The 19,300-nt window shown below is 39.5% G+C and overlaps 1 protein-coding gene and 1 long non-coding RNA gene across 2 annotated transcripts in view; one reads left to right on the plus strand and one right to left on the minus strand.

The window, feature by feature from the left end:
• LOC116335110 (neural cell adhesion molecule 2-like) overlaps positions 1-19,300 on the minus strand; it is a 660,945-nt gene that overhangs the window by 120,934 nt on the left and 520,711 nt on the right. The window lies entirely within an intron of this gene.
• On the plus strand, positions 713-19,271 carry LOC120438359. The gene is made up of 3 exons (XR_005611838.1): positions 713-769; positions 18,678-18,783; positions 19,239-19,271. It is a non-coding gene; the product is annotated as an uncharacterized LOC120438359 (long non-coding RNA).

Consider the following 19,300-nt stretch of genomic DNA (forward strand, 5'->3'; position numbering starts at 1 on the left):
TTGGTTGGCAACCAATGTTAAGGCGCATTACCGCCCCCTGGCTCACAGCTCAGTGGACATTTAGATGAGAAAATATATATTTTACACATTTAAGGAAAATACTAATAAAATAAAAATAAACAAAATAAATGTTTATTAAGAAATTTTGATAGGAAATTGCTTAATTTTAGAAATGTTTTTGCTCTATAAAATAGTTTTTTTCTTTTAGAATCACTCATCTTAGCAGTAGGATTTACATGAAAAGAGAAACAAATTAAGTTTGAGTGAAAATGTACATTTTTGCACTCTCTGGTCAACTGACAAAGTGAATCAAATGACTCAAAAAATTCGATTCGCATTGGTGAGTGACTCATTAAAACTCGATTCAGTAAAAAGAATCAAATTTACCATCACTAGAAAGGAGATTGGCGCTAATTTTGAAATAACACTCCCACGTGGTTACGTTGTGCAGCTGAGTCATGTGACCGCACAGCTACAAATCACAGCAGAGCCGGGAAAAGGGGGCGGAGCAAAGTGTGTGTGCAGGAGAGGAGTCGAGCAGAGAGAGCTGCTTTTTCATGAAACGGGAGTAAAGTAGTGAACTTACAGGAACATATACCACTACCAACGTTTGGATCGATATCTGCATCGATCTGCACACCCTTGTCTCCTGGATTGTAGCTGAGATCAGCGTGAACCACGTGGGTCTCTGCTCCCTGATCTGTTTCCTTTTTGGAAAGACTTCCAGCTTCATCACGGAGTTTCTCTCGGTTTGTGGGCTCATCTAAAGGTAAGCACCCAGCTAACTTTAATGTGGGTTCAGTTTATGTTGAGTTTATCTCTGTTGAGAATAATAGATTGCTTGGTATACACTGGAGTTAGTCAGACTGTAGAGTTTGTGATTGCTTGCAACATTATGAAATGGCGGTTGCTATGGGGTAAGAATATATATAGAAAAATAGTCTTGGAATATGAACAAAAGGATGGGCTGCAGGGCAGGAGAACAGCCAACCCCCACCCCCAGGACAGTAAGCCACAGGTAAAAGCGTGGGGGAGGGCAACCCCAGGGTGAATAATAGCGATTAACAGACCACGTGACTTTCGCGCATTGCATGCCGGGAACTCTTGGCAAAACAATCCAAATGCAAGCATTTGTAGCACCGCAAAACGTTCTCCGGTTCCAATAAATTCTTGCTTTTTCTTTGCCCGCCAAAAAAGGTATGTACAAAACGAAGGAGAACAATGTGACCTGAAGTTATTAAACTTCATGAGTGCATACACTCATGAAGTTTAGTAACTTCAGGTCACTGCAACAAGCCCAGGTACAGTTTACCGACGGATGGGTACAGGACCTTGAAATGCACCGTGTAGAACGAAAGACCATCGTACATATCATAAGTTTACCGGTCTCACAAATCATCTTCATAAATACACATTCGTTAACCGTTTATTAATAGGACCTTTGAGCGCAACGGTAATTAATTAGTAGTGGAAATAATTTCTGGTACACATTACAGAAATGTAGCAGTGACAATAATATTGTACGCTCTAATTGTACTGGGCAATTAGTGATACAAAAAAACTGTTTTATCCTGTGAATAAAAGTATATGTTTTTGTCAATGTACCGTGGTAATAACAGCAGCGAAATGCAATATTGTGTTAGGACAATTCACTATTTATGCACAATAAACAAAGGAGCATAGTGCGACAATTTCTGTTCAGCAACAGACTTGCTTGTAACCTATATCACCAATTATGTTATGAAAAATGACGTATTAACTACTACAAAACACTGAGCTTTGTGGGAATGCTTGGAGCAGACTAACCTGTGAGCTGGCGTGTTCTGGGACGTTATATTTGGTCTGCAATCCAGGCCATCCATCGCCTGTTTGTTACTTTGGAAACATGGCTCGAACAATTTCTCTTCAACGACATAATCCGATAACAACCGATCTCTTTACCCGTCGGCTTCCCGTGGCTGTCATGCGATCGGCTATTGCAGTTAATAATACAACAGCTTCTTGCCATTATTTGTGTTTCTTTTTATCGCTGTGTAACTGATTTCAATTGAAAGCCTGCGTGCGCTAGTACCTCTTGCCACGAGTTCCCAGAACTCTTTGCGGTTTTACCCCTGAATGTCATCACATTTTCAATCTCTACAGAGAGAGAGAGAGAGTAGTGGAAGCCTACTGAGAAGGGGTGCCAAAGGGCTACCCCCGCCGCTCGTCCCCCCTTACGCTATAAAGGTGTGTGTGAGGAATGCTCCTCACACACTTTAGAATAGGACTTCATAGGATGATCTCCAGATGCGTCTGTATTTTATTTACTCCCAGCCAGGGGCGATTCTAGGATCAGAGCTTTGGGGGTGCTGAGCACCCAGAGAGCTGCCCAACCAGGCAAGGTAAACCTGTCTCTGTCAGTCCCTGCATCCTTAAATGTTGTTGCTGCAAAAGAAGAATGGATTGGAATAAAAAAAAAAAAAAATACATATCCTAACCTTAATTACTGGGGGAGAATAATGAATGATGCTCATAGTGAGTAAAAAGTAAACAGTGCATTCTCTGGAAAGAGATTCACTTTTAATGCGTAAAATGTATAATACAGAAACATTAAAAAACACTTCCAAAACAGAATAAATTATTACAAAATATTAATAAAAACTATAAAAATGGAGGCCACTTTGCCTGTGGTAGAATGTATACAATGTATGAAAAAATCTTTACTGCAGATACTAATTTTACTAATTTAATAATAATAATTTTGTGTTGTAAGATTTATGAGTTTCATGCTTTCATAGTGGTACTTGGGAGAGCTTGACACTTTTATCAGGTGGTACACACTGTAAAAAGTTTGAGAAACACTGATAAGTGTACGTGTGCTTTTGGAAAACATTTAAAGCTGCAGTACAGAATCTTTGAAACAAGCTTAAAACACTTTTAGAATATAAACAGAGCATCTGCTTCTCTTTACAGCTCCTCACTCCACCAGGGCTCCGTTTGGCACTTTCTGATAGTGTGCAAATGTGATGTACGTACTGCGGCAGTCATACAGAAAACTAGACGGTCCAAAAGTTGGCCTACGCATTACTGGTTTTAATAGAGTTGTGGCTGAACCACATAAAATATATCATTGATTTTAATCTCCCCAATCAATGATAATGTTATGTTGGAATGTTGTTAAAGAGGGTCAAAAATGTTTCAACCCAGTTTGTTTTGCAGATTCTGTATAGCAGCTGTAATATAGGGAGAACACAACTTCCAGATTGTGTGAGTAAAATTAGGTTTTGTCTCTTTGTCAGTTTAACAGTTTCTGTTTTGCCTGTCAGTTGTCTGCTTTCTTACCTGGTTCTTCCTGACCTTGTACTTTCTCCTCACATTCCCCTCTTTCCTCTCTCCCTCTTTGAACTGACAATCATACACAAATAGATTGTATTCAATTAGATGAAAATTTACATTAATATGAAAAAAATTCTATTAAGATCACTAACAAAAAGTCCTCTCAGTATTGATTGCAAACAGGACAGTGGTAACAACAGTAGGCTACGGACAATCTTAAGTTTTAGATTTTAAATAGGCTATATAAATTTCAGTGGGAGCAACAGGACGATTAGATGTGGCTGATTTTACTACAGAGTAGGACGGATTGTAGAGTAGCAAACATCGTAGGAAAAGACGTTTTCAACACTGCAGGTTACCTGGGTGTGATGTTTTTCTGCTAAAAAGAAACATGGTCTGAGTCCTACCTAACTATATAAAGAGTAACTGAAGGTTAAATGCAGCTAACATGTCCTGTTAGCTGCAGACACTCAACCTCCACTCCTCTGCGTCTCAGCCACCATCACTCTGGCTGAAGCACCCCCAAAAATGGGTCAATATCACCCCTGCTCCCAGCACAAATGGATTTTGGAAGTAAAAGTCTCCGCCTGATTGCTACCATCAAAAAGAATCGTACTCCAACAGCTCCTGGATGAGGTCTTCTGCTGCTCTCCTCGGTATCTGTTCACAGTTTATTGTGAAGATGTTGAGAGAAGAGTGAGGCTGCGTCCACACTAGCCCGGATAGATTGGAAAATGGCGTTCTCTTCTGAAAACATTCCGTGTCCACACTAGTATTTTCAGTCGTTTTCACAGTGTTGCGCGTTCACATTGAAACGACCGAAAATCCTTACGTGCCAGTAGGGCTGGGCGATATGGCCTAAAATTCATATCGCGATATCATTTGAAGCATGTGCAGTAACGATATATATCACGATATGGTCCCTCAACACCAGCTTCCTGCACAAGAAAGCCCAACAGAGTCTCTTCTTTCTGAGAAGACTGAGAAAGGCCCAGCTTCCACCACCGATCCTGACCACCTTCTATAGAGGAACTATTGAGAGCATCCTGAGCAGCTGTATCACTGCCTGGTTTGGGAACTGTGCCATATCGGACCGCAAGACCCTACAGCGGATAGTGGGAACAGCAGAGAAGACCATCGGAGTCTCTCTCCCCTCTATTAAGGACCTCTACACCACACGCTGCATCCGCAAAGCCACCAGCATTGTGGCTGATTGGACACACCCCTCTCACACACTCTTCACACTCCTGCCATCTGGAAAAAGGTACCAAAGCATTAGGGCACACACATCCAGACTGTGCAACAGCTTCTTTCCACAAGCCATCCGTCTCCTCAACAAAAAGGGACTGGACTGATAAACACACACACACACACACACACACACACACACACACACACTCTATCACTCAGCTCAACTCAACTACCTCAAAGCATTGAGACTGGACTTACACATCAACCTGTAAATGCTCTTTTTGCACAATATTTTTATTGTGGTGTCGCGAAAATGAGAGATAACCGGGGACGGTTACTAAAGTAGTGACAACGCCACCTGGGGGAGAGCGCCACAACCCCAGGAAAGATTTCTCTAGCCAATGAGAGGACTGCACTGGCTACCAAAGCCCACAGACTCGTTATTTAAAGGCAGAGGGGAGACAAAGGAAGTTTATAATTCCAAAGTTTATTAAGAGAAACTACTAAAACATAACTATAAGATTAAAAGGCACCTAGGGTAGCAGGGGTGAGAGAGTAAAATAATAAATTAAAACCCTTTATTACCAAACGATAATTAAAACAACATACTCCCTGCCACAATGCTACCCTAAAACAAGCACAATATATTAAAAAGAAGCAACTAGACAAAATGGTGGAGACCGGCCACTTGAGGAGGCAACCTACAGGGAGGAGTGCCCAAGGGTGCCACCAATTACTCACCCGTGTGATTTCACAGCAAACCTCACTCACACTAAATTCTAAAGGGTGCAATCTGCCTATGCCCGGTGTGTACACTCGCATGCATCGGGGAGGGGATTCCACCTCATGTGCCTAGCCTCTGAACAAGCGGCCGCACCTCCACTAAAACAATAAAAGAAAAGATAAAACGTTAAACAATCAATAAAAGATCAACATAAAACCAACACATCCCAAATCACTATACATTATAAAAGTAGTGCATAACAAACAAAACGGCATCTGACAAGACAGCAGCAGTCTAATGCACACCTGCAACAAGAGAGGGAAACAGTAGTCAGAGTCCACCCTACTATGCCACAGTATGATAAACAAAAGTCGCACTTACCACTCTCTAAGGGCAACTGAGTAGCTTTCCTTAAGAGATATGTGGAGCTCAACTGCCTAGTGCTGCAGCCACCTTAGATTGCCAAGACTGCCAAATGCCTTCTCTCAGTAGTGAAGCGCAGCTGTTTCTTATAGCCGGGTAATTGTCAGCTGGAAGGTGTGGATGTCAGTGGTGCGTTTATGGACATCATGTAACATCCCAACCCAGAATCTACTTCACTACATTATGTTTACTGTTCCTGCACTACCTACATACCAAGTATGTTTACGGTTTCCTTTGCACTACTTACCTAGTTAGAATAGTTAGTTTTAGTTAGTTAGTTTTTGTTAATTTATGTTGTAATTTATGTTAGGTCAGTCTGTCCTGTCTCTAGTTAGCTAGTTTAGTTATTTTCTGTTAATTTATGTTGTAAATTTATGTTGCATGTAGCACCTTGGCCCTGGAGGAACGCTGTTTCGCCTCACTGTGTACAAACTGTATATGGCTGAAGTGACAATAAAGCCAACTTGACTTGACTTGATATATTCTTTTCTTCTGTATAACGTATTTTCCGCACTATAAGGCACACTTAAAATCCTTTAATTTTCTCAAAAATTGAGAGTGTGCCTTATGTGTGAATTCTGGTTGTGCTTACTGACCTCAAACCGATTTTGGCGTGCAGAAATCTGTTAAAAATGTTTTAGTACAACTTTGGTAAGCCGTACTGCTTGATGGATTGTCAGAGCATTACGGCTGCCGTAGTGAGGAGCTTCGCGGAGTAATCTGGGTCCAAAACTCCGTCCGCTTCATGTCGCAAAGTCAAAAGAACACTAAGAGTTAAAAACGGTCTAAGTTATTTCATCTTTAATTAAATCATCAGCGTTGCTGCTTTATCGGGTGTAACAATTAAGTTTTACATCCATGAAAACAGAATTTATTAAGTTTAACGGAGTTAGAAGTTAACAGGAAGTTAGCTCGCTAGTTTCCACCTAAACATGACATACCATGTTCTGACTGAGATTTTTGAAACTAATTAAAACGTAAAGCTCTGCTACCACTTCCAACATAAATGAAGACAGAAAACTAAACAGCAGTGGCGTTTGCAGGGTTACTGAAGTTGGACTACCTGGTATATAATGTTGTGCTTCGTGATTGCTAGCGACACAGCTATGTTAGCAAATTTATATCGTTTCTATTGTATATCGTTTATATCGCCCACCCCTATGTGCCAGTACTGCGCATGTGTGAAACGCAAGAAGATTCGACCTGCCTCATTTCTGTCTGCTGCTTATTTACTTTCTGGTGTTCTGACAAACCATCCTACTTTGGCAAAACATCCTACCGTAAGTAGTTTATGCACATTTCTGCTGTCACAGAGTAATTCCAGCACAAATTTAAGTAGGTATGACACTTTGCCACTTAACTTTGCCCATCAGAGTATGCTTGTAGCTCATATTCAAAACGCCAGGACAGTTTGCCACTTAATTTTACCCGTTAAAGTATGCTTGTAGGTATTATTCACAAAGGTATCATGGTTTGGCACTTAATTTTACCCATCATAGTATGTTTCTGGCTGTTATTGACAAAGGTAGGATGGTTCGCCACTGAATTTTAGCTGTTAAAGTATGCTTGTAGCTCAGATTAACAAAGGTAGGTTGGTTTGGTGCATGTGCAGAAGCAACGGGTAGGATGGTATGTCAGGTAGGATGAATTCCCAGAACACCGGCTCTTTGAAACGTGGCAGCAAACTGTTGAGGAAAAGCACAGTTTTTTTAAATGGACTAATAATGAGGTGGACTTGTTGCTGTGAGTAACACAAAAGTAAAAAGTTGCAAAAGTGATTGAGAGTTAAATAATTTCAAGAAATCTGGAGCATGTACAGACTGATATTAATCTTTAATAGGACTGTCAAAATTGAGAGCAAACAAAACAACTAACTCATAAGGTTAACATGCGTCATCGTTTTAGAAAGTTTTCGCAAATCCACCGTTTTCAGATGTATTTGTTTTCAAGAGCGTTTTCAAACCACTGCGCTTTCCATCAGCGAAAACGCCGTCTCAGTGTGGACCGGATGCCAAAATGGAGAGAAAACGATGCATTTTCAAACAAAAACGCGTTAGTGTTGACATAGCCTCAGGCTACACTCACACTATTCAGCTGGTGTTTCCACTTCAATGTAGTCCACGTCTATTCCATTAAAATATGCTCTACAAGTGTCAGTCCCATACTAAACACACTAATCTGGCTAAGTGTGTTTTGCTCCCCCACAAAACCATCTTCACCTGTGTCTCTTTCTTCTCTCTGTACTAAAACTAGAACCTCTGTTGTAATTTAACACTCAGTGTCTTCCGTGTTGGGTGATTCTCTGCGTTCTTCCTCCTCTTCTTGCTTCAATCTCAGGGGTAGACTGCCCTGAGATATGTTTTTCCACAGACTAGGGGATTATTCTGCCCCTGCAGTTGAGATTTGAGACGGACAGATCCGATATTACGTATTGGTCCGATACTCACCTAAATTACTCGATCGGTTATCGAAAAGAAATTCAAAATTTAATCCGATCTTTTAAATATCACAAAAGCACTTCACAAAAACTTGCGGCATAGCGTAACCCAGCTCATAACCTTAGCACGTCGGAGCAGCATGTGTCACGTGATAGAGCGGCTGTGGCGTAAGAGAGCTGTCGGTGGTCTGGTGGAGCATTTGGAGCATCGCTACGAAACCAGCATTTCATCTCAGAGAAAGCTGTCCCAGAGAAATCAAGAAAGCATTCCCACGCTAAGCTTCACAACCGATATATGGAGCGACTGCCTCTTCTTCTCTCCCCCTCCCTCTCCTGTTGCTACTTCAATCATGAAACTGATCAGTGATCAGCTGATTGGCCATTCTGTCGTAGTCTTGGATCCTGGACCCGACCTCACGCATGCAAAACCAGTGTGCTGTGCTGTGAAGTTTCTCAACAATGATGTGCATTTTTGGAGATATGTTCGGCAAATAAACAAAAACGTCATATTGCCAGAAGTGTCATCACTAAAAACACTAAGTCGAAAATCAAGCCTTTTATCATCACAGTCTTGGTCTGCCAATAAACAATGGCCTAGTTTTTATTTTTATCTTTTGTAAAGACAGCATCTGTGAGGATCTCCTGTTGCTACTTCAATCATGAAACTGATCAATGATCAGCTGATCGGCTGACTTTCATCCTAGATGACTTTTATATCTCGTCGGGACTGGATTTTATATTCCTGATGGAAACTTGGCTTGGACGCGGTGAGTTTTCTTCTTTCTCGGAACTCCTTCCTCCCGATTGTTCATTTTTCAGCTCTCCCCAGACCAATGGTAGAGGTGGAGAGCTAGCTTCAGTATTTAAAAACGATTTTCGCTGTCACCTCCCTTAAAGCAGGATGTCTTCCAGTCTACGATGGGTCCACTGTGAAGGTGCAATAACATGGGGCCCACTTGTGATAACATTCTACATGCATGTATACAACTGGTGAACACTAAAGTGAGGAAATGATATTACTATTACTAATGTGTTATGATTTATAAAAAAAGAAATGTGGCACTACAACATGAATAACACAGCGCTGGTAAATACACACAGAAATGAACAACTACAAGATTAAGTCTGCATGGCCCACAAGCTCACGCGACCCTAGGATGTCGCTGTCATCTTCCTGCTCCTGGAAAAACATACATACATCCACCCTTTCCTTCTCTGCTTGGAGTAGGTGCAATCTGCGTATCAGTGTCAATTCAGTGAACCATTTGTCCCCATTATCAGTCCAGTCTCAGTGCACTCCTCAAACATGAAAAGAAAAAAAGAAAATAACATACTACAAAATATAAAAATACGAAAATCTAGTTTTAGGACTTCCCAAAGCATACTCGTCTCCTTAAACTGATAAATCAAACCAAAACTTATTGACAGGTTCCACTTGGTAAAAAAAAATGTAGCCGCCAAATAAATCCCCAAAACATTCATCCACCAGCCACACACATTTCACACAACCCTAATGTCCTATTAGTTTGCTAATAAGTTTCTTCCCATGTAACCAGGTGTATGTCATGGTAAACCCTCCCCCACACATTTGAATTTAAATTTATTTAAAAGGGACAGTGCAGTTTGACATAGTCCAAGTACAAAACATGAAACTGATGTAACACACATAAGTTCATAGCTATTGCTAATTTTCAACAATTGTCCCTTGTTGGGCTTACAATCAAAATAAATACATTTTACCATACATACATTTTCATAAAGCCAAAATACATCGTAAATACAACTACAATTAATAGACAATAAAAATAAAATCATTAGTTAAAATGACTACATCTCTGATTTCCCTTTAACCAAGCTTTAACCTTCAATGGAAAGGATCTGATGTCTGTAATCAATTTGATTTTGGTTGGACATGTGTTCCACAGATTGCAAGCCTTTATGGAAAATGCCGACTGACCAAATTTAGATCTGCGATATGATATCTTGCAGTTTCCGTTCACCATGCTTCTAGTAATACGATTACTATCTTGTCTCTGGATGTATCTATTAAGACACTCTGGGGCCATCCTATTTATACATTTAAAGACTAATTTAAGAAAACACAAATGATTAAAACTCCTAAAACTAAGTAGATTATATTTCTCTAAAATGTGACAATGATGCCAGGGCTGCACGATTTTGCATAAAATGAGAATCTCGATTTTTTTTTTTGCTTAGAATTGAGATCACAATTCTCTCACGATTTTCTTTTCCAATATAAATATTTATTGCACTTATTAACTGCACATCAACTTCCTAACAGTTGAGACTGAACATAAAAACAATCAATGTCTCACTTGTCTACTCTTACATACAAAACCTTAAAATACTTCTAACAATAACATTTTGAACAGTATTCTTTCCGTGTGTAAGGTGATGAGAGAGGTAGGTAAAAGCTATGTTTCTTAAAATGTAAACCACAATTATTAACAAAATATAACGCTGAGTTTGGCTGAATCATACGTCTGTCGTTGCCGTGAAATCTTGTACTGCTTGTAATTCCGTCTCCACCCTTGTCCGACACTGCGTGTATAGAACAGGTAGTGCAACATTTGAAAAATAGTTGCAGGACGGCACTGTGTAGCGTTTGTCTAGGGTGTTGATCACTTCAAACAGGTGATCCAGTAATGCTGCACTAATGAATTAGACTAACTACTCACTTTAGCTAAAGTTATTAAGTTAGCTAAAGAGTTGGGATGCTGTGTAAGACATAAATAAAGCTAAAATACAAAGGTTTGGACACCGTTTTGCCTGTTTCCCTACTGTAGGGGTCTCTGCAAGCATACAGGGCTCTGACAGGGTACAAGATGACAACTTTGGAATTCTACTAGAAACAGTCGATCATATTTGTTTGTCAAAGCTGAATTCAGGGCAAACTACGCTAAATTAGCGTTTTTAGCTAACAGCTACAATAAGCATAAAAGTTACTGTATGGCTATCATTTGTTAACATGACTGTTGGGTCTTAACCCAGACCCCGCTGTATCCAGGACTTGTTCCCATGAAAGAAAAACAAGGCAACAGTGTTCGATCGATTACTTGCGCAAGGGAGGCCTCATCTGTGTCCAGCACGACAATGACCCCAATGATGGCCTCCTCTCGCTGGCTTTTATTGAGAGACAGTTCACACAAAACACAGCAAAGCAACGCCCACATGGTTCTAAGGCATTGTATGTTTATGTGTGAACTTCTATATGTAAGTAGGAATGTGTGTGTGTGTGTGAGAGAGACCTCCTGCTGACCAAAGGGTCGTAAACGCAGGAAGCTTACATCAAAAGAAGTAGATCCTCCAGATAGGATGTATCTGCAATAAAACTTTACAGCCCCCTACCCAGAACCCCGAGAATCTGGGGAGGGGTCTGTGGAATTCCTTTCATCCTACAGTTAAACAATGTAGAAATGGATGGTAAGCATAAAAATAACAAACATTTAACAATTCACTCTAACAATGACGCTTGTTCTTATACATGTAATACATTTATTACCAACCTGAGAGTTTATCCGCTGGTCATTCGACATGACGAATGACTTCTGAAGTCTTAATTCAGCTCAAGACGCTGTAGATTCCCATCAGTAACACTTTCGGTCTGCTAGTAAAACGTAGTTCTATTAATCTGCGCTTGACCCGGAACCGGATGTAAGTTCCAAAAAACTGAATTTTGGAACTGAAATTGAATTGTAGAACTGAAACTGAATGGTGAGAGTGAAACTGAAATTATTCGAGAGTTGAATTTTTAAAGGATAAAATGCAGTTTCAGAGCAAATGAATTCATTTTCAATATATAAAATTCAATTTCAATTTAGTGATGATCATTTTCAAACCATAGATTCAATTTCAAATTAGACTAATTCAAATTCAGTTTTCAAAAGCATTTATTCAAGTTACAATTCAGATTCAATCTGAGCAATTCAAATTCAAATTAACTTATTCAAATTCAGTTTCTAATGGCACAGATTTCTGCCCATAGTTGAAGCAGGTATATGGTGCTGAATTAACTCAAAACAATTCAGATTAGCCTTGACCGTCTTAGCAGTCTTCTTTACATGCTTGTCAAATTTAAGACGTAAATCAAAAATTATTCCTAAAAACTTAAAATCTTTGACCTTCTTTATTTCTTCGTTCCTTAACTGGATTTTAAACTTATCATTTATCTGATCATCAGGAACAAGAAACTAAGAATCTGTTAGTCTCACTCATTTAAACCCTCTGCTGCATTCTGTTCACCCCTGCTATCATTCAATCATCTTTCCTAATATAATATTAGTCCACTAGTTCATATATCGCTTCTTATCTCACTAAGTGAACCGAACAAGATGATAAAATCAGAAACACAGGCTTAAAATACCATCTGGTATTCATGAGCTTCATTGCATGTGTGTGTATGTGTTAGTAGGATTAAAACACTCTGTGCTTATGTATGTTGTTTTAATTCCTTTCCCCTTTTTCTGAAACAAATCTGTTTACTACACCTTCTTGTTTCAGAAACATCTAAAGAAGAAAGTCTCTATTGTAGTCAGGCACAGCTAAATTCTGCTTGTGAGTTAACCTAGCCAACCACACTGTGTGTTGTTAACACCTTCAACATGTACCCCCTCGTGATGTGTGCCACTTCCTCTATGTCCTCTATATGTACCACCATATGGAGAACCACAATAGCCACACAGGGCAAGGCAAGGCAAGTTTATTTATATAGCACAATTCACCAACAAGGTGATTCAAAGTGCTTTACAGGGACATTAAAAACAAAAACAAATAAAAAGCATGATTAGAATTGATTAAAAAACAGTAGATAAAATCAGAACAGTAGATAAAATCAGTAGTTCAAATTGAAGTTTAGAAATTTAAACTTAAGTGTGGATTTGGTGTTTTTTTCAAATGCAGATGAGAATAGGTGAGTCTTCAACCTGGATTTAAATAAACTTAGTGTTTCAGCTGATCTGAGGCTCTCTGGGAGTTTGTTCCAGATATATGGAGCATAAAAGCTGAATGCAGCTTCTCCGTGTTTGGTTCTGACTCTGGGAACTGATAAAAAACCAGATCCAGATGACCTGAGGGATCTGGAAGGTTCATACTGGGTCAGGAGGTCACTGACATAGTTTGGTCCAAAAATATTCAGAGCTTTATAGACCAGCATCAGAACTTTAAAGTCTATCCTCTGACGGACAGGCAGCCAGTGTAAAGACCTCAGAGCTGGACTGATGTGGTCCACTTTTTTGGTCTTAGTGAGGACTCGAGCAGCAGAGTTCTGAATGAGCTGTAGTTGTCTGACTGATTTTTTAGGTAGACCTGTAAAGATGCTGTTACAGTAATCAAGCCTGCTAAAGATGAATGCATGGACTAGTTTTTCCAGGTCCTGTTGAGACATCAGATCTTTTATCCTTGAAATATTCTTGAGGTGATAGTAAGCTGATTTTGTTATTGTCTTAATGTGTTTTTCTAAGTTTAGGTCTGCGTCCATCACTACACCCAAATTTCTCGCCTGGTTTGTGGTTTTTAGGTGTATAGACTGAAGTTCTCTGGTGACCTGTAATCGTTTTTCTTTGGCACCAAAGACTATTACTTCAGTTTTGTTTTTGTTCAGCTGGAGAAAATTGTGGCACAACCAGTCATTAATTTCCTCAATGCATTTACCAAGAGCCTGTACAGGGTCTCGGTCTCCTGGTGACATTGTGATATATGTTTGTGTGTCATCTGCATAGCTATGATAGTTTATTTTGTTGTTCTTTATAATCTGTGCCAGTGGGAGCATGTAAATGTTAAACAGAAGGGGTCCCAAGATGGAACCTTAGGGAACTCCACATGTGATACTTGTCTGCTCAGATGTGAAGTTACCTGTTTTCTAAGTATGTTTTGAACCAGTTTAGTACAGTTCCTGAAAGACCTGCCCAATTCTCCAGTCATTTGAGTAATATGTTGTGGTCAACTGTATCAAATGCTGCACTGAGATCCAGTAAAACTAAGACTGACATTTTTCTACTGTCTGTATTCAGACATGTCATTAAACACTTTGGTCAGAGCGGTTTCAGTGCTGTGGTTTTGTCTAAAACCTGACTGGAAGGCATCATAGCAGTTATTCTGTTTTACAGTTTTTCTCAGTTGCTTTGGTGCATTTCTCACAACAGAATTAAACTTTGCACAATAGTTAGTTCAACCTCCACAACATGTAGTCGTTTTGGCACAACCTTGTGGCGGTTTCATGTTCATTTCACCCAAAGGCAAATGCCTTTGGACATGAAACAGTTGAGTAAGTACAAATATCTAAAGAATGGTTATTTTGACTTGCTATTCATCACTATCTCCTTGCTTCTATCATGAATGTCACAATTATTTATACTTGTACCGGCTGAATAGTCATTGTCCATACAACTAATAGTCTTCATTTCATTGCTTGTGTCAGTGCACTCAAAATTGTTGAACATCTTGTCAAACAATTTGTACACCCATTTTGAAAACCCTATTTTTAAGGAGTTTCCATGAAAATCTCCATAAATTACTTTTCTCAGGTGAACCTTATCTCACACTAATGAAAATTGGTGTGTGTTACTCTTACTTGCAACCAATGAAAAGCCTCTTCTACCCAGTCATAGGTGAATCGCGTTACAGTATCCCCTACTCTACAAGTATATATATAATGTAAACCAACAGACAGGATTGGCATGAGGTGCATACTGAATCTACAAAAGCTTGTGATGACATCACAGCAGAGTCCTGCAGAGGGTGGATTCGACACTCCAGAAGATACTTTCCTCGATGCAACGATAGAGCTGACATTTGCTGTGATGTTGATGCAAATATGTGGGCAGAAAGACGGGAGCGTCTAGATATCAATGATTGATATGCAGCAGTGTCTGTTTTTCAGGTTTTTTTTGTTTCATAACTACTGCAGTAAGGTTTACTGTCTAAGTGAGTTTATGTTTGTTGTAAAATGTTTGATTTACTGTATTTCCCCAGTTGCACAATGCTGTGCACAGTTTCAATTGAATATTATCAAGAGTGCATATGAAGTGTCTTGAGTTTCCTTTACAATTTATGGTTTTCAGACTTGACATGTCATTGGGAACAACCTACAAAGAAATCCGTCACAATGAGAACATGTTCAAACCATTTGATTTTGTGACCAAAGGTGCTGGTGTACTGACTTGTAATTGTGACAGCCCAGACACTTTGATTGATATAAGTACTTGCTTTTGAAGCATTGACTCCTTATTTTGAGCAACTGACTTGCTTTTGAACAACTGACTTTTCTTTTTGATGAAGTGACTCACTTTTGCAAGTTATCCACCATGTTTTGCAGTTTGCACTAATTGTTAGTAGTGGTGCAGAGATCAATTCTGTTGTGAGAAATGCACAAAAGCAACAGAGAAAAACTGTAAGAAGTAATTGAGCTGTTGAGAAACTGCTTTTTCAATGATCTTACTTAAAAATGGGAAATTTGAGATCGGCCTGTAGTTGTTCATTTGTGTCTTGTCAAGATTGTCCTTTTTCAGTATAGGTTTAATTACAGCAGTTTTTAGTGGTTCTGGAAATACACCTGATATTACAGTTTTTCTCAGTCGCTTTGGTGCGTTTCTCAGAACACCATCAACATTTGCACAGCAGTTAGTGCATTTCCCAAAACAATTAGTGCAAACTGCAAAACCTAGTGGATAGCCTGCAAAAGCACGTCACATGCACAGAATTGATTATCCATACCGCAAAAGCAAGTATCCATGTCAATGAAACTGCCAGTGCCATCAAAATGAAAAGTCTTGACACCATCTGTATGAACAAGATAGTCAAATGGCATTGTCATGTTTCCACTATGACAGTTTATAATTTCAGTGTTTCCCATTGCAAAAACAATTGGTGACACCTGAAAATGCTGACGACAGCACTATGGCCTACCTGTACAGTCATCTGAAATGTGCAGTGAAGTCACTGTAGATGTTATGGGAGTCTTGGGAGTAACTGAGACACTGAATACGTACGTTTCACATTTCCATTGTGTAGAAGTGTTTGTAATCCTACAGAATTGTGCAAAAGACAAATATGCTACAGTCACTTGTTCACTGTAGAATACATGTAAACATAAAATCACCCATTTGGTAGAGCTGTGCACTAATGTGAACAATAAACAGCACATGTAACAGTACAGTAAATCATTCTGGCACATCCAGACGTTCCTGTCTGTCTGGCCACATACTTTCATCTACATCACAACAGATGTTATCCCTCGCAATGCAGCGAGGAAAGTATCTCCTGGAGTGGCGAATCCACCCTCTGCAGGACTCTGCTGTGATGTCATCACAAGCTTTTGTAGATTCAGTATGCACCTCATGCCAATCCTGTCTGTTGGTTTACATTATATATATACTTGTAGAGTAGGGGATACTGTAACGCGATTCACCTATGACTGGGTAGAAGAGGCTTTTCATTGGTTGCAAGTAAGAGTAACACACACCAATTTTCATTAGTGTGAGATAAGGTTCACCTGAGAAAAGTAATTTATGGAGATTTTCATGGAAACTCCTTGAAAATAGGGTTTTCAAAATGGGTGTACAAATTGTTTGACAAGATGTTCAACAATTTTGAGTGCACTGACACAAGCAATGAAATGAAGACTATTAGTTGTATGGACAATGACTATTCAGCCGGTACAAGTATAAATAATTGTGACATTCATGATAGAAGCAAGGAGATAGTGATGAATAGCAAGTCAAAAGTGACCATTCTTTAGATATTTGTACTTACTCAACTGCTTCATGTCCAAAGGCATTTGCCTTTGGGTGAAATGAACATGAAACCGCCACAAGGTTGTGCCAAAACAACTACATGTTGTGGAGGTTGAACTAACTATTGTGCAAAGTTTAATTCTGTTGTGAGAAATGCACCAAAGCAACTGAGAAAACTGTAAAGAAAAGTTGACGATCTGTAACAGGTCTGACTCCAAAGTCTTTGAGACCTTTTTGAAAAAACTTGTTGGCAGGACATCTAAACAGCAAGAGTTCAGTTGACCTAAGATGTCCTCCAGGTCCTTGCTGTTTATAGGGTGAAACTGTTCGATGGTGTTTAGACAGTTTTTCGGTGGACACAGTACATATCCTGAATCTTCTGTTGATGTACCAATTGCTTGTATAATCTTTTGGATTTTTTCTGTGAAGAATTTGGCAAAGTCATTGCAGGCCATGATCGAATGAAGTTCAGCTGCCACTGACACAGGAGGGTTTGTTAGCCTGTCAACTGTAGAGAATAGGACCCGAGCATTATGACTGTTTTTGGTGATGATGTCAGAGAAGTAGGACCTCCTTGCACTCCTCAGTTGTAAATTATAATTGTGAAGTTTCTCTTTATAGATGTCATAATGAACCTGCAGGTTTGTTTTTCTCCATCTGCGCTCAGCTTTCCTACACTCTCTTTTTTCATTTTTCACCAGTGTGGAGTTTCTCCATGGAGACTTTTTCCTTCCAGAGATAACCTTCACCTTAATGGGAGCAATAGTGTCCATTACATTTAACATTTTAGCATTGAAGCTAGTGACGAGCTCATTGACTGAACCTCTGGACAGGTCAGGTGTTAAGGGGAAGACCTGGTTAAAGATCTCATTACTGTTTTCAGTTATACACGGTTTTGTGATCACTGCTGTTGATATATTTATGTGGGCTGAAATTTTACTTTCAAAGAAAACACAGTAATGATCAGACAGGCCCACATGAGACACAGCAACCTTTGAAATGCTCAGGCCCTTGGAGATCAGTAGGTCAAGAGTGTGTCCTCTATTATGTGTGGCCTCTGTTACATGCTGAGTCAGCCCAAAGTTGCCCAGAGTGTTACTCAGGTCTTTAGTCCCTTTGTCCTGAGGGCTGTCCACATGGATGTTAAAATCCCCAACAATAATTACACAGTCAAAATCAACACAGATCACAGACAGCAGTTCACTGAGGTCATTAAAAAAGTCTGTGCAGTATTTGGGAGGCCTGTAAACATTAAGAAACATAACTTTGGATGGGGCCTTCAGCTGTAAAGCCACATATTCAAAAGACTGAAAACTACCAAGAGATAGCTGCTTACATTGAAGTGATTCATTAAATAAGACACACATCGAAATACAGAATTCTTAGATGCTTAGATGATGAATTGTAGAATAAATTCTCCATTTGTAAAATAATTTTAGAATTCCACATTAACAAAGTGAGTTTCGAAATGTTTTTTAAAAACCTCATTACCATCCTAGGGGAGCTAGGATGGTAATGAGGTGTTTGAAATGTTGTAGGTGGCAGAGTTTATACTGCTACCATTGAGACTGATCGGGACTCCGTCTTTGTGGGTCTATGGAAGTCCATCTATACAGGGTGTAGCATCCCCTGGGTAAAGGCGATGACATGCAGGGGGTCAGTGGTTTTTCCTTTCAAGTTCTTGTAGGCAACTGATGACTTTCTTTTTGTAGTTGCTTCTGGGGTTTCACCTTGAAGCTTCAGAGGTATTGTTGTCACTGAGGAGTTTAGTCATGTTTATTTGCTCTGCTTCTTTTTGTCAGGGATAAAATACATATATATACTTTTTGTGTCCCAGCTGAGTAACAGGAGGAGAAGAGTCTGGTGGTGCAGCAGAAGAACAATTTCAGCCATTTGGACTCAGCTCAGCCACTACAGAGGAAACAATGACTTCAACACAAAAGGTGAGAAAAACATCACAGTTACACTGTTATTGAAACTGTGTGTTCAGCTGGTTGGTTTTTAAAAACCCATTAACAGCAGCTTTATCTTTTCCATCCTGGGCTCCTCCATATATACAGAATCTACATTCACAACCAAAAACCACAGAAGTTACAAAAAAATACAAAGATCATATTTTCTCTACACACACTGAAACAACAATATCATCAGTTGAACTCAATTTTTGTCTGAAATAAAAGAGTTTCTCTACTGAGATCAATATTTCTTCAATAATGTCATTTTCATTACAACTCTCATTGTAGCACATCATTGTAATGTGATACTATCACCAGAAGGTGGTGGTAACACACCTACAATGTGTTTTTTGACATGTTTGATTCCACCAATGGAGGGAGTTTCAGTTTGTTCCACGACTTTATTTCACTCACTGCCTCTGTTTGTATCTCTGTCACTGCAGGACCAACATGGAGCGAGAAGTCAGCGCTCTCAGGAGTCCGACAAACCTCACAGAAGAAAGGG

Source organism: Oreochromis aureus, linkage group 3 (assembly GCF_013358895.1).
Source record: "Oreochromis aureus strain Israel breed Guangdong linkage group 3, ZZ_aureus, whole genome shotgun sequence".
NCBI classification, from domain to species: domain Eukaryota; kingdom Metazoa; phylum Chordata; class Actinopteri; order Cichliformes; family Cichlidae; genus Oreochromis; species Oreochromis aureus.